Here is a 16,282-nt window from a genome sequence, read left to right as displayed (position 1 = left end):
GCTTCAAGGAGGTTTTTCTATATTGGTATAAATGAAATTTTTTGCAACATTATGGGTATGTTTTGAAGTGAGTTTATTCACGAGAAATGTGAATTTTCAAATTCTGAACAAATAATGGGCTTAAAACTTTCACAAGTGGGACTGACGGGCAGGCGCGGCGGAACGGAAAAATTATTGGGGGGGCTAATGTGTGGAGACTATCTAAGCGGAGCGCCACCATCGGTTGGCGCGGAGCGTACAAGAAAATTTTGGGTTATTTCAAACCCCCAGATGGCCGGAAACGGCACTTCCCGTGTGTTTTATGCTGCGAATACCTAGCCCTAAAATATGGGTCTCAAGTCTGCAATTTCTCAGATTGCACGTAAAAGTCTGTAAAAACATTGTAATTTGTATATTCGATGGTGTTTTAAGAGAGTAGCTATTATACTCGTAGTGTACTCGCAAATACGTGTTTGAGTGTAGTAAGGGCAGTGGCGGAGCTAGGGGTATTGGTCGGGGGGGCAAGAATGGTCTGTAGGGGCGCTTTCGACACTATCTAAGCGGAGCGCCACCACAGGTTGGCGCGGAGCGTACAGAAAAATTTTGAGTAAAGATACTCCCTAGATTGCAGGAAATGACCCTTTCCGGGCCTTGCTAGTTTGCAGATAAACGGAGAATAAATAGGTGTCGTCGCCATTTTGTCGGAAAATTACACCAACAGAATATGAGAAATGTCAATAGGTATATGAGAGCGCAATAAAATAGTCAATAAAAGCGAATAAGTAAAAAGTATATTGAAAAGCTGAAAAGGGCGCCAGCAGTCCATTTGAGTCTGTCGGGGGGGGGGGGCATCCGCCCCCTGACTGTATATATGGACGCTCCGCCACTAAGTAAGGGGATGTTGGAGAACTGGCTGAAATGAGGCAAGTCATTGGCCTAAGACGAAGTTGTGTTACGCTTACTGGTACTCACACTCACTGCTTCCACTTTTCACGGGGCGTGAAGACGAGGTTGGGGTGACAATGTGGTCTATAGCCAGGGGACGGGCCGAGGGTCCCCCAGCAATTACTAAAATTATTACACCTATATAGTATACGTGTGCATCGGACAGATCGACAAGTATGCATTGAAAAATGGGCAGATGCACGTTTCGGAGCCTTGGTAAATATTGGGGGGGGGGCTTATCATGCATTTGCCCCCTCAACTTTTTCATTGGGGGGGGGGCTGAGCCCCCCCAAGCCCCCCCCCCCCCCCCCGGTTCCGCCGCCACTGCTGACGGGTATTGTGGGCCGCGACGTAGAATCACCTACAAAAGCAATGATCCACAGGACATGCGATGGGGTCGAACATGATGTAGGAATGGTGACAATCTTCAAAAAGGTTATGGATGGAAAAAAAACTATTGGGAAAAACTTGGTTCTCAGGCAAAAAGTGTACATCTGGTTGGTCATTTTCAAGCCCGAGAAGTGCCATTTCCGGTGATCTGGGGGGTATCAAAACCAGAAATTTTATTGTACGCTGCGCGCCAACCGATGGTGGCGCTCCGCTTAGATAGTAATTCGCGCCCCCCCCCCGGGTTAGAAAATCCTGGATACGCCCCTGATATGTTTTTCGTATATGACTAGCATGTGTTGTTCATGTTATAATGCATGTATCGATCATGTTTTGAGAGCTGTTTAATATGTGGTTTCATGTATTAATGCATGTACAGATAATGTATTCACATTGTGACGCATGTGTTGTTCATGTTATATTGCATGTGTTAATCATGTACTAGGAGTGTTAAGCATGTGTTTTACATGTATTAATGCATGTATTGAGAGTGTGAAGCATGTGTTGTTCATGTTATATTGCATGTGTTAATCATGTACTAGGAGTGTTAAGCATGTGTTTTTCATGTATTAATGCATGTATTGAGAGTGTGTAGCATGTGTTGTTCATGTTATTTTGCATGTCTTAATCATGAATTGAGAATGTGTTTAGCATACGTTTTTCGTGGTTTAATACACTTATGTATATTGTGTTATCAGTGTGTTAAGCATGTGTTGTTCATGTATTAATGTATTTATTGAAATAGTATTGAGAGTGTGCTTAGCAAGTGTTTTGCATGTATTTGATAGAGTATTGGGAGTGTGCTTAGCATGTGTTGTTCATGTATTGAAAAACTGTTTTCTGGATTTAATTGAAAGTTATGAAGACCAAAGTGTGCTTATTTTACTTGTATATGTTTTAAGTAGTAAACCTCGTTGTATGTTAAATATCAATCTGAGAATTTGTTTTAAACGTTATACCGACGAGTTACAAAACAGTAAAGACATAGAAAGGTTACGTGCTAACATACAAATGATTTTATTACGATAGGAAGTTAAAGGTAAACTATGAAGTGATATTGCAAAATAATTAATTTAAAGGAGTCTAGACTAGACGTGGGAAGTGGTAGATAGTAGTAACAGCTACCTTCTCGGCCTTTTGGCTAAGATCATGTGTAGTATTTTTTCTCTTTCGAGGGGAATTGTGATGCACACCCGACGATGATCACACAGTCACAGTGCCGATGCAAGGGGACTGGGGTTGAGATCGGCGGATCAGTCGTTTGGTAGTTTGGTTTTCGTGCCCAGGTTCTTTCCTGGGCGACTTTTCCTTAAAAAAAAGTATCTGTTCTCTTTCGAGGGGAATGGTGATGCACACCCGACGATGATCACACAGTCACAGTTCCGATGCAAGGGGACTGGGTTGAGAGCGGATCAGTCGTTCGGTAGTTAGGTTTTCGTGCCCAGGTTCTTTCTGGGCGACTTTTTATTAAAAAGTAGTAACAGCTACCTCAAAAGAGACATTAAAAACATTTCCAAAAATATTTTCTCAATAATACTTTGTCATTTTTTTTTTATAAATTAAAAGAAGGGGTTGGGTACGATGGGTTATAGGGGATTAATTAAAATCAACCAAATTATCTGTTGCATAATAAATATAACTTCGTATATCTTTTTTCGCAATTACAGGAATTGGAATCCATGCAGGGCCTCCACCCTCCCGACCCGTATTACAGTCACCATCATAGAGACGTTCTTAAAGGACTCTTCGATGTCGGTGTCTAATCATTTTATTTCCCTGAAATTTAGGCTTTTAAACAATTTTCTGTTGGCTCGTTTGCAGCCTGGTAACTTGTTTAAATTTAGTATAGTTACGTCATAGAAACTTACTGTCTTGTTCTATAACCTCCCCCCCCCTCCCCTCCCCTTCCCTCTCCCAATTCGTTTCTTTGTTCCTCATTAAGTTAGATACTTGTCTCTACTATCATCGCCAGGAAGCCCCATATATAATGTTTTGCCGTTATCGTTATCCTGCAAATCGTCAGCTTAAGGTATTAAGTGAAAGTCGATCAGTGAGTAATTCTTACCTATAAACAACATGCAGCTTGCACGCCAGTATGGCTAACTGTTACATTAATCTCTGTTGTAGTTTCACTGTCCATTCATTGCTGTGTTTTTATTTAAAAATCTGTCATTTTTTCGCTTGTATAGCAATGTTGAAAATAGTTTACATTTCAATGCCATATTTGCATACTCGTATGATTGGCTTTCTGCAGGCCAATCAAGTTTGAAGAGATCTTTACGTTGCTGACAGGTCATATATTGACCTTGACGGTACAGGTCACATGTTAGCCTTGTCATCTTGTATGTCTATGAAAGAAGTTACTGCGCAATAAACATTTGGCTGGATAGATTGGTTTTCTGCATTTACTAATAGTGATTTTCCAACACATGTACATCACGGATCACCGTATTTCAGGTAAGTTTCAAAAAGTAACTGGAATTTGTTATGTCTGAATATACTAGTAGTGATAGCTAATTCATTAAGCATCAAAAAATCGTTTTCTTTGAAATGATTTAAAATGAATTGTTTTGCTAGTATATTATACCAGTATATTTCGCCATATAGTTTAATATGTGTTTTGATTTTCAGTTTTGTTTTGAAGTAAAGAAACATGGAACTCCCCCCCCCCCCCCTTAGCAGCACGCAGACTCCCCGTTCCTCATTGAAACATGTTTACATATTTCAGTAATACATCTTTTGTTTTAATATCAAATTATGTGGCTCTCTATATGACATAGTTAATAGGATGCATGTTATACGTATACAGAGTATTATGTTGATGTTTTACACCATCTGTAAGTTGGGTTAATCGTTAGGAGTTGTTTGTAGACATTTCTCTCACCCAATTTCTAATTCGGATATCATTTATCTATTGTTCATACAGGTCTGTTTATCAAATAGTCTCAAAGGCGCTGGACAAAGTTGATCCTTATTAAAGAGGCTAAGCCATTTCAAATTTGATAATACAATGAAGTTGTACGCATTCCTATGGATTACAGTGACTTTTAACTATGCGTTTGGGCGTATAAGTAAGTGGTTTCTTTTATTACCTACGTTAATCCTATGTATATATTGATATGTTTACGTAACGCAGGGGCGTATCCAGGATTTTTAAACCCGGGGGCGCGAATTACTCTCTAAGCGAAGCGCCACCATCGGTTGGCGCGCAGCGTACAAGAAAATTTCTGGTTTTGATACCCCCCAGATCACCGGAAATGGCATTTTCGGGCTTGAAAATGACCAACCAGATGTACACTTTTTGCCTGAGAACCAAGTTTTTCCCAATAGTTTTTTTTTCCATCCATAACCTTTTGAAGATTGTCACCATTCCTACATCATGTTCGACCTAATCGCATCTTCTTTGGATCATTGCTTTTGTAGTTAATTCTACGTCTCGGTCCACAATACCCGACAGCCCCACTTGTGAAGGTTTTAAGCCAATTATTTGTTCAGAATTTGAAAATTCACATTTCTCGTAAATAAACTCACTTCAAAACATACCCATAATTTTGTTAAAAAAAATCATCTATGGACAACAAAAATAGAAAAACCTCCTTGAAGCCCTAACAGACCGGCCAAAATTGCACGAGTAGAGGGAAGTATGATGAAGAATGTTGGTCAGGAAATTTTCGAAAATTTAGACACAGTTCAATTATTGGTGTACAAATATTAAAACCTCTTATAACGGCTACTATAAAACTTCGTTGAAGGGAATGAAACAAATACCAGATATTTCCGAAACCGAACACTACACACATAGGCGTAGGAGGCGGGGGCTGCAACCCCCCTCCCCCCGAATATTTTTTTTCTGAAAATTCGGGCAATATGCTGAGAATTTTTCGGGCACCTACTGAAAGAAAAATAAATTGCAATACATAGCTACATCTAAAGGAATTTAATTAAACATTATCTCCTTGGTAATTAAACTAAGCTTGGCCGACTAATTAGCCATTTCTAATGTAAAAGAGAGTTTTTACATAATTGGACCTCCATGCTTTTTCTCCATCTACATACGACATTTCATTGTTTACATGAGCATCCCGCGGTATACTGTGCAACTTTCACGGACCGTACGGTACACGATGGCATGCGATGTAATAACCGATGCTTGGATTATATGATATTGCCATTTACCTGTTGAACGCGCGAAAAATGTTGGTTATATTTTTCGGGCAAGTCGTTACAGCTCCCCAAATCAAATTGGGCTCCTACGCATTTGACTACACACACAGACAGTTTTGAAGCTGTTCATCCTGGAACGCCATTTTCATGCTCACTGATATAATTTGATATCTGCTGTTTGCTTTACAAATTCGAAGTGGCGCGCAGCGAATAATTTGCCAAGGGAGGGGCGAAGCCTGCAGGCAAACTATCTAAGCGTAGCGCCACCATGTGTTGGCGCGAAGCCGAAAATGCCTCTCAGATCGCTGGAAATGACACTTCCCAGGCTTCGTTAGTTGTATCTAAGCATTTTCTATTTTGAAATTACTAGCGATATCATAAAAAAAATATGCTCATGGGGGGGGGGGTCGCCCCCTTTCCGAAATGCGTCATGTTCCCCGATGACTCGGTCGAGTTCGAAACCAGCCACAGTTGGTTTCATAGCACAATTGTACAATTGTTTAAAGCAGCATTTTGCGTTTGGTCGCCGTTTTCTACTTTTTTACATGTCCATTAAGTTCTTTACATATATCAATCACAAAACAGCAAACTAAGATATTAGCCAAGTTTTTCCCTGCCAACAACGTTAATTGGCGAGTAATTAAGGATATTTGCAGATAATAAGAAGAGTGTCCACGATAAATTCCACATACAAAATTAATCGTATTCAGTTCCTCCAAACCCACTAGTTTGAATTCAACCAATCAGAGATGCAGGTTTAGTTATGAACCGTTGCTAAAAACAGATTCAAGACTTTGCGTTGGTACAACCAGGGAGTTGTTATTCAACTCCCTGGTACAACTGCCAAATAGACTGTACACAAATCAAGTGTGGTGTTATATTACGTATTTGTCAATGACGTTCGTAGTGTTTAAATATTCATATTATGGGCGAGGTTTATTGGGATCCCAACGGAAAATATCTTGGAGAACAACAAAGTTGAAAGTTGCAAATGTTTCGACTTTTATGCCACTCTTTGAAGTAAAATATAAATAGTATAAAATAGTAATATATATATAAATAGTAATATAAATTGTATATATATATATATATATATAGATATATAAATATATATATATATATATATATAGATATATATATATATATATTTATATATATATATATATATATATAGATATATATATATATAAATATATATATATATTTATATATATATATATATATATATAAATATATATATATATATATATAAATATATATATATATATATATATATATATATATATAAATATATATATATATATATATATATATATATATATATATATATATCATTAGTGAGAGAGGAAAACTGGAAACGTCAAAATGGAGTTGTCGGTGTAAGGGGTAGGGTGAGCCGCACGCCCCTTTCGATATCCTCGATCCATCACTGGCTACCCTGTGTATATAATAGGGATCAGCGCTATAATAATGTAATGTCACTGTTCCTCTTTCTCTTCCCGGTGTCTTGGCGTTTTTCTTTGACTCCCTCCTTTTCTCCTTTTTCTCTTTTTTCTCTTTCTTTTCTCTTCCTTCTTCTTCTCCTCCTCCTCTTTTTCCCCCTCCTTTTTCCCTTTTTGCTTCTCTTTTCTTTTTCTCTCCTCTTTTTCTTACCCGGGGGGCGCGCCCCCAACGCCCCCCCCCTCTGGATACGCGCCTGATAACGCTATTTTTGCTCACATACGCTAAGTTATTTTCGTTTCTCTCAAACTTCCGTTCGATATTTAAAGATAAAAGGGAAATCCGCTTTCGATAATGTTATCTTGTGCTATTTGGCTATACAACGGAATGTTGTGTCAATTCAGTTTACAACACTAAAGCCATTGAGTGCGAGAAAGGGAGACACTGGTAGAGACAGATAGAGGTGAAGATAGTCGGGACGAGGGTGTACGGAACGAGCTGGAGTGGTGGGGTTGGGGGGGGGGTTGGAGGAAGGTTTTGCTCGCTTTCATTGGGGGCGGTCCTTTGCCACAGCATTCTCAACCTTATACAAGGTTAATTATGAAGATGCTTGTACAAAGATGGTATCATCACTGTCGAGGCGTATGGATTATCATACACTTGCCAATTATGATAAACGTGAACTCACTGACCTTTGATATTCTACGATAATCAATACACTCTTAGCGTTCATTCAAACAATACTCATTCAAACAGTCATTACTTTCTATTCGGATATTTTCATCGATTTCAGCGTTCTGTCTGTTCTTCTGACTTGTTCACGACAGCCAGAAAAATAGTTTTTTATTAAACTTACACTTTCTGCAAATTTTGTAATCACCTTCTGCGATATGGATATCACTTTATAATTTAAAGTAAGTTAGCTACACACTTTCGGCCTCTTCGGTATGCTCAAAATTGGCAAATTTGACCCTTTGAACTCCATTGACAATGCGACCTTTGACATTTTTCATTAGTTAATGTAAAAGTAAACTTTCAGGGTGTGGTATTTTTTATGGGTTTGAGGGTTTCGGCCAATTTATCAGTTTGGTATGTGCCATATTCTCAAAATGCTACACTAAGTTCGAGTACATGATGTCGGAGTATATCGGTTAGAGGGTTTTGGTCATTTTATCATTTTGATATACGCGTAATGGTCAAAATACTATTGATATGATTATTTGACCATTGACCTCTCACCGTTCACTCGTGAATTCCATCGGCTCTACGAATCGGGGGAAGTACGCGACATACTTTTTTTAAGCGTTCAGGGACTCACTTAGCAGGGTTGGCGGTAGAAGGTCAAATCTCGGGAGCGCGGAGAGGGGGGTGGGGGTGGGGGGGGGGGGGGTAAGGACAGCGTGGCATCTCTTATGTGAATTCAGGGTCTTCCAACTCCTCCAGGACTACAGTGAAACAGACAGACCTTGCTGAGGGAGACGTTGCAGAGCCTTATAGACGAGATGAACAATGTTCCAGCTTTCACGATTAACATTGTTTTGAAATTGTTGTTAGTAGCTGGCTGGAATTGCGTTTTCTCATTCTTGCATGTAATTAACTACAGGAAATGAAGTATTTTATTTCATTGACAATTTGTAGCAAATGATACTGAATTTGCAGGCCAACCTTACATCCCGTGAGGGATTGAACTGAGATTTGGTAGGTTAGTAAGTTTCTTGTCGGGTTGGGAGGGGGGCAATGGGGATGGTCCATGATGCAAACCAATAATATGTGTGCACTTTTTTGGATGGTGTTGGTCAAACTGTATTTCGTGCATGGGTACTATTGTGAATGAACAAAGGTGACCAAGATATCTTAAATTGTAAACCCAGTAGACTTCGACCCTTAAGGATCTGACAATTTCAAACTTGATTATACCAACAGACTCGGACATTAGACTCTGTCAATGATGGCACCACGACATCTCAAATATTTGTTACCGTCAATAACTCTGATAGAAACTCTGCTGTTAGTTTGATGTGTTAATGAATCAACAAAGCCTTAAAACGTTCACAAAAACGCTTTTCTTTTTCAAAACAATTAAACTATTAACCCTGATACTGTAGACCTACCACATTCCCATAATAGACATGAGAAACCTAGCCTAAGTTGCAGGGGCGGCGATTTGTTTCAAATATTTGGGGGGGGGACATTTGCTTGGGTGCAGGCGCGTAGCAACTACATCCCCAAAATTGTTCGTGCGCTTCGTGATATTTTGTATATTTACCAAATTTCATTACGGATGCGGTCCGTCTCATGGGCGCAGATCAGTCTTGGGGACACGTGTCTGTTCTCTGATACTATATAAGCGGAGCGCGACCATTGGTTCGCGCGTATCGTACAAACAATTTTTTTGATGCAAATGTACCTCCCAGATCGCCGGAAATAACACTTCCCAGATCCAATAATACTCCAAAACCTCCTTAAAAATTTAAGTTGGAGAAACACATGGGCGTCTGCAGAAAAAAAAAATCAGGGGACAAATAATCAAAGTAGACTTTTGTATACGATGGGTCTGGGGTCCTCTCCCAGGAAACAATTATAGACTGCCGCAAATGCGATTTCCTTTCAAAATTTAACAACTGTGGATAAATGTAATAAAGTGAGAACTGCTGCAGGTCATTTGCACAATGCTGGATCAAACTGCGCCAAAGTTCAATACAGGGAAATTTGCAATGCAGCGTTTGGTCAAGACAAATTGGTGGGGACACGGTATATCATGTCCCCACCACTGAAAAAAAGTTGGTGGGGACGCGTCCCGCTGTCCCCACCAGGATCTGCGCCAATGGTCCGTCTAGCTAATTAATTTCGAAAATAAGTAAAAACTACTCTCGGTGAAAGTCTGTGTCGTTTTTGGTGATATTTAGCAACAAATTGTGACACGGTTAGACATGCGCGTAGCGAAGAATTTGCCAAGGGAGGGGCAAAGCTTGTAGGCAAACTATCTAAGCGTAGCGCCACCATAAGTTGGCGCGAAGCGTAAAAGAAACTTTTGGCCGAAAATGCCTCCCAGATCGCTGGAAATGGCACTTCCCAGGTCTTGTAAGTTGCATCTTAGCATGTTCTATATTGAAATTACTAGCGATATCATTAAAAAAAAAATACTCTTATAGCCACAAAAAACTATGCCACCAAATATTGGCGGGAAATTAGATACTATATCCCCCACCTAAAATATTGGGGGACATGTCCCCCCCCCCCCGTCCCCCCCCCCTCCCATGATCGCCGCCCATGCTACTTTGTATACTTTCACCTTGAAATTGCGATTCAATAGGAAGAAGTAAAGATGTGTGCAGAGTGTTGTGTAAGTTGTAGGTTGGATGTGAAAGGTTCAATGGCATGCTGCCTTAAGTTGTCTAAGCCCCTTATTTAATATATGAATTTTGCTTATGTCGTTTATTATAAGTTATTAAAATATAAACATGAAAGTTATTATCAAGATACAATGACAAATTTGAAAAGTTAGGTTTTACTTTTTCCTCTTCTTAACAGAAATACCATCAATCTGCTTACAATGTAAATATATTATTTCTTATCATTCATAACAAGAATCAGATAATTTAATAAAAACACTCAAAATAGCCGTTTCTCATCATGATGAGAAGCGCCTCTTGTTGTCAATGAAAAGTGCACTTCGATGTTTTTAACTAAAAGAGTACTGTTTTGTTACTTAAGCAGTGTCCTTCTGCTGAGAATTTAGAGAATATTAATAAATGCATTTCGTTGTCAAATTATACTGTTTTGCTGTTCAAAAATATCCAAACCAGAAATATATGAGACAGAATGATCCTCACCTCGACCTGAATTTATGTGTCAATAAAAGTGTACTTTCGTTTTAACGTTATTGACCTGTTATGATATATTTGTACACTTTATTCTACGTCATTTCCACTTTAGCTCGATATTTTGAAGATACCTACAAACTTCTCTGTAACCCTTGATTGAATATACAGTTACTTAAGCTTTAATCGAATGAACTCAATTATAGAATGATTAATGATAACTTACTTCAAGAATATTTATTTGCGTCATATTGAGTGGAATGGATTGGTACTAAATGCCATAGAATTAAAAATAGAATTCTGGCCAAAGAAATATGTTTCTAGTTAATACATGTAATAGAACTGTGTCCTACGTTAGTGGAAATCACAGCCATAGTATACAGAAACATGCTTGTGAACTACCCAATGCTGTTATTCAACATAGGTACACCAGCCTACAATGGTCCATTGCGGCCACCGTATATTAGTAGTACTTAAAAGAAACCATGCACCCCCCCCCCTTCCAAGTCAGGGCTTTTCTTTGTATATACTTTTACACAGTTATCAATTACTTAAGACAATGTACTTCCACACCAACAATATGGTATGATTCTATATTATAGCCTCGTAATATTCTTACGGGGAATTCGAAACATTAATATTTGCAATTTTTGGCAATTGTCTACAGATCCAAACGATGAATGCGGTATGTTATCTATCTATTATGCTTGTATTGTTTTAAGTCATATTTCGTTTTCTTTGTTTTAAAAGGATGATTTTAGGCATAACATTAATGTGGATATGTTGTTAACCTTTAAAAAGACACTACCCTCAATCCAAGCAGCTGTATTCTATATCATTGTTACCAATTGAAATATTACCCTTTAAACACCTTACGATCAGCAATTAAAATGCCTGGATCACAAAGTCTAACACAAATATCATTACGTCATATCCTGAGGAGCAACACAAAAAGATACGACTTTTATCACCGAAAGTAACATGGTGTTTGATTTCATCAAAGAGGGTGCTCTAGTAGTAACGTCAAGTTGAAAGAATACGTTTTAAACTGTTTATGAGAATCGATTTAATTCTAATGCGACGAATATCTGACGTCAGTTTCAATTTAAAATCAAATGCGCATACAAGAGAATAAGCATATCATAGCTTGAAATATTACAGAGTGGGCGGGCAATTGGCCACCCAGTAATTATTTTGCACACCCGATAAATTATGTTGCTCGCCCAGTTAATTATTTTGCCCACCCAGTAAATTATTTTGCTCAAAATGTTCATTTTCTTCTTAATGATATGCATAAAGCAACAACATCTCAAGTAGAATCACGGGAGTTATTAATGCATATAGTATGTAAAGGTATCATTAACAACTCCCTCTCACAATACTTTAATTTTAATATCAACTTCAAAGGTTTTCAAATGAACAATAACATTGAGGATTTATAAAGCGCAGACACTAGTCCACGAATCACAATATTACCCTGGTCTTCGATAACCTGTCAAACATAGAGACAAAACCATCCACGTGGCAGCAGTTAAACAACACCTAACTGACAGTTGTATCGCACAGGTTCCCATTATACACCTGCGTGAATAGAGGCGATGGAGATGAAGTGCCTCGCCCAAGGTCACAACGCAATGATCTGGACAGGACTCGAACCTGCAATCCTTAGATCACAAGTCCACTGCATTTACCACTTGACCACAACGCTCTCACAAACATTTCTGTATTTGATGATCTAATTAGAAGCAACGGAAGAGTCCTAGCCACATAGATCTGCGAGTACTTCTTGTACTGGAGAATTATGTAGTGGTGAGCCGGAGGGTAGCTGTGGGACTTATCAGTTTTTAAGTGACATTTCTTCAGCAATCATAGAACAACACGCCCCACCGATCCCACCCCTCTTCGCTCACGTGGTATCCATAAACATATGTTCAAAGCGAAATCGTTAACTCCATCAGACAAATGAAAATGATAATATAAAATTCAAGTCTTAAATATATCGGAAATATTTCAAAAGAAAATTGTTACGTTTTATTGTTTTTATGTCCTCTTGATCTTTACAGACGTGAAAACACTATGTGACATGAGTGCGTAAAGCATTTTTACATATATCTATGTTATTTCAAAGAATGTATTCAAATTATAACTAAACAGGAAACATATAAGTAACCATTCCATGCAGAGATTTAATTTTACGTCATCCATGCATGTTAACCTTGGTTTTGATATTTTGAGGACAACTACTAACTTTTTGTCCATCATACCAAAAACTGAACATGTTTAATTTCGCTGTGCTGATATAACTCCTTTGAATATATTGTTTGAGGCCGAGCAATTGACGCTTGCTCACAACCCTTGAACTTACGCCTGAAATCGGCATTTAAAATGCTTCACCATATACCACAATTGACTGTATGAGCTGTCTAAACAATCACCCTATAAGTAAACATATGGCTTCTGTTTCATTTTTTGCTTAACGTTTTGAAATGAGTAGGTCTGGTAAATTATTGATTATTCTGAATAATCAGACTAGTGTCCTTAAAACAAACATTTGTGTCTACAAACCTAACATTTCAATTTCTCCTTCTTCTTTAACTTCTTCGCAGATCCTAGTCAGTGTGCAGGTTAGATTAATAACACTCAACCATCCTTCTTTGTTTTCCTAGGTTTACGATTGTTTTCGAAGTTTTTTGTTCAGTGTTTTATTTTGTGTGATTTGGTCTGACGAACTGGAACCTAAGGGAGAAGGAATGAGAGTGTATGGAGCGTGTATGGAGAGGTATGAGGTGCCACACAATACAGAATTAAGTACACATATATAAAGGTTATAACGTCCATAGTTATGTGATATTTGCAACATACATGTATATACATATATAACGTCCATATATATGTGATACTAGATATAAGTTGTGATATCCAACGTTAGGCTATAACACTGCAGTATATGAGTAGTAATACTACTAGTATTGGTTACTTATTTGCAGCATATACAATCAACTTATGTCGTTTGTTAACTGCATTTAGGTTAATTCCAGCAGACGAACAGAGGGCTCACATTTTACTAGGCAAAGTTGAAGCTGCCGTTAGTTTATTGCGTGTCGCTCATGACAATTAGGCCTATAACTATCGAGTTCCTGCACCCAGGGCCCAAGGCTTAGGCCTAACGACGCAACAGTTGATGGTGACTAGCAACAACTTAGTACTACATAATTTACATATGCAGTTAGCTCATTTAGCAGATGAGGCAGAGCTGTAGTACGAAAACGAAAGTAACGACCACGGTCATTAAGTTTGCACTGTAGCAATCGGCCCAGAGCAGCCAAGCCCAGCCCAGTAACAACTAGTAAGGGAGGGGTCGTAAGCGAGAGGATCATTGAATTTAAAATATGAATGAACATGGATGAAACTGAAGGAGTGTGCGCAAAGACTTATGGGGGGGGGTCCAGGGCCCTCCTTATGGCCCTAACGACGTGGTCCCAGGAGCAGACTCACACTGTTTAGAAGTCTTCAAGTTTACTTCTGCTAGTGATATGTCAGTCATCAATATATTTTTAACAAAGTCACATCTGACAAGTTATTGAAAAGTATATATATTATGAAAATTAAACCAAAGCGGAAACATAACACCAGACGTCACCAGACATCAAAAACTGTAAACCCTGTAAAAATGATATATCAAGATTGGAATCATTGATACTTTTCATATTTGGTATGTAGATATGTCACATTGAGAGGAAGAAGCGTATTCTTTTTTTGTTGAGATCAATTGTCATCTGAGGTCACCAGAGGTCACTAGAGGTAAAAGCTGGAAAACCTGGTAAACACGATCTATCAAGTTAGGAAGCATGGTTACTTCTCATACTTGGCATGTGGCAGATTTTTTTTTATGGAGGTCAATGGTCACTGGTGGTCACCAGAGGTCAAACGCTGAAAATTTGTAACACCATATCTCATGATAGGAAGTATGAATACACTTTATACTTGGTATGTGTGTGCATCATTCTTAGTAGAAAACCCCTGTTTTGGCAGAGGTCATGGTCAAAGGTCATCTGAGGTCATCAGAGGTCAGAAACTGAACACTGAACACTGTAAACCCTTTATCTCAAGATAGAAAGCATGGATACATTTCATTCTTGGTATGTAGAAATTTCATATGGAAGAGAAGAAGCCTATTGTTTTTCGAAGAGGTCATAGTTCACCTGAGTTCACTAGATCCAAACACTGAAAACATTGTAAAACCTGATATCTGAAGATAGGAATCAAAGATACTTTTCATACTCGGTATGAAGAAATGTCACATTGAGATAAAGAACCCTTTTGGTTTTGGTTGAGGTCAACGATCCTCTCGGGTCACCAGATGTCAATCACTGAAAAACATGTAAACACTATGTCATTACATCTCAAGATAGGAAGCATGGATACTTCTGATACTAATCATTGGATGTGTTATATTGAGTAATAAAACTATGTAATTTTTAGTGGAGGTCAAAGGCCAACTGAGGTCACCAGAGGTCAAATATAGATGTAAACACGATATCGCATGTAAGGAAGCATGTAAATTGTTTTTACTTGGCATGCGGGATGCGTTATATTGAATAGAAGAACTCAATTGTTTTAAGTGGAGGTCAACGGTCCTCTGAGATCACCAGATGTAAAAAACTGAAAAACTTGTAAACACTATGTCATTATATCTCAAGATAAGAAGTATGAATAATTCTCATACTTATCATGTGGATGTGCTATATTGAGTTTAATGGCATGCGGCTGCGTTATATTGCATATAAGAACTCAATTGTTTTGGTGGAGTCAAAGGTTATCTGGTTCACCAGAGGTCAAACTCTGAAAACCTTTGAAAACATGATATCTCTTGGTTGAAATCGGGACATATATGTTATCAGAGCTACTTCTGGTGAACAAGCAGAATTCTATTGTATTGAAGTCATCGAAATCTCTATGCATTTGTGCATTCTGCCTATCAACGAAGTCGGTAAGTTCCTTAATTTAATAATAATGCCTACAAGTTCATCGATGTTGTAAGTGCTCAAAATCTTATTTTATGCATGTGTGAGTTGTATGCTGCGTTTGGAGTCTACTTTGGGGCTGCGTTGTATGCTGCGTTTAGACTCTGCGTTTGGTGTTGCGTTGTATGCTGCGTTTGGAGTCTACGTTTGGTGTTAAAAAAAAGTTGAAGGTTTACAGTCGTGTATGAGGCTAATGCCTCCTCACATGACTTTACAACTTAACCCTTGGTCATTGGTAACTTGTCACACCCACACACCAAAGTGTGCACAATTCAATCAGTCTCTCCCGGGACACCACAGTGCACCACATCCAAGTGTCCCCGAGGGACTTCCCATAGGGTGCAGCCACAAGCCGGCGCATACAACTATAATTACAAGTTACCTCATAAGTCCCCATTCATACACCGGGGTGAAGAGAGGCAATGGAGATAAAGTGCCTTGCCCAAGGACACAACGCAATGATCTGGCCAGGACTCGAACCTGCAATCCTTAGATCACAAGTCCACTGCCTTAACCACTTGA

The 16,282-nt window shown here is 38.7% G+C and overlaps 1 protein-coding gene and 1 long non-coding RNA gene across 3 annotated transcripts in view; both read left to right on the top strand.

Moving 5' to 3' along the window:
- Positions 1-16,282, top strand: part of LOC139969401 (fibrinogen-like protein A) — a 162,264-nt gene that overhangs the window by 74,981 nt on the left and 71,001 nt on the right. The window lies entirely within an intron of this gene.
- Positions 3,664-12,812, top strand: LOC139969955 (uncharacterized). The gene is made up of 5 exons (XR_011793842.1): positions 3,664-3,768; positions 4,238-4,382; positions 10,447-10,470; positions 11,404-11,421; positions 12,800-12,812. It is a non-coding gene; the product is annotated as an uncharacterized lncRNA (long non-coding RNA).

This window comes from Apostichopus japonicus, chromosome 7 (assembly GCF_037975245.1).
Source record: "Apostichopus japonicus isolate 1M-3 chromosome 7, ASM3797524v1, whole genome shotgun sequence".
Taxonomy (NCBI): domain Eukaryota; kingdom Metazoa; phylum Echinodermata; class Holothuroidea; order Aspidochirotida; family Stichopodidae; genus Apostichopus; species Apostichopus japonicus.
This window is presented reverse-complemented; position numbering and strand designations above follow the sequence as displayed.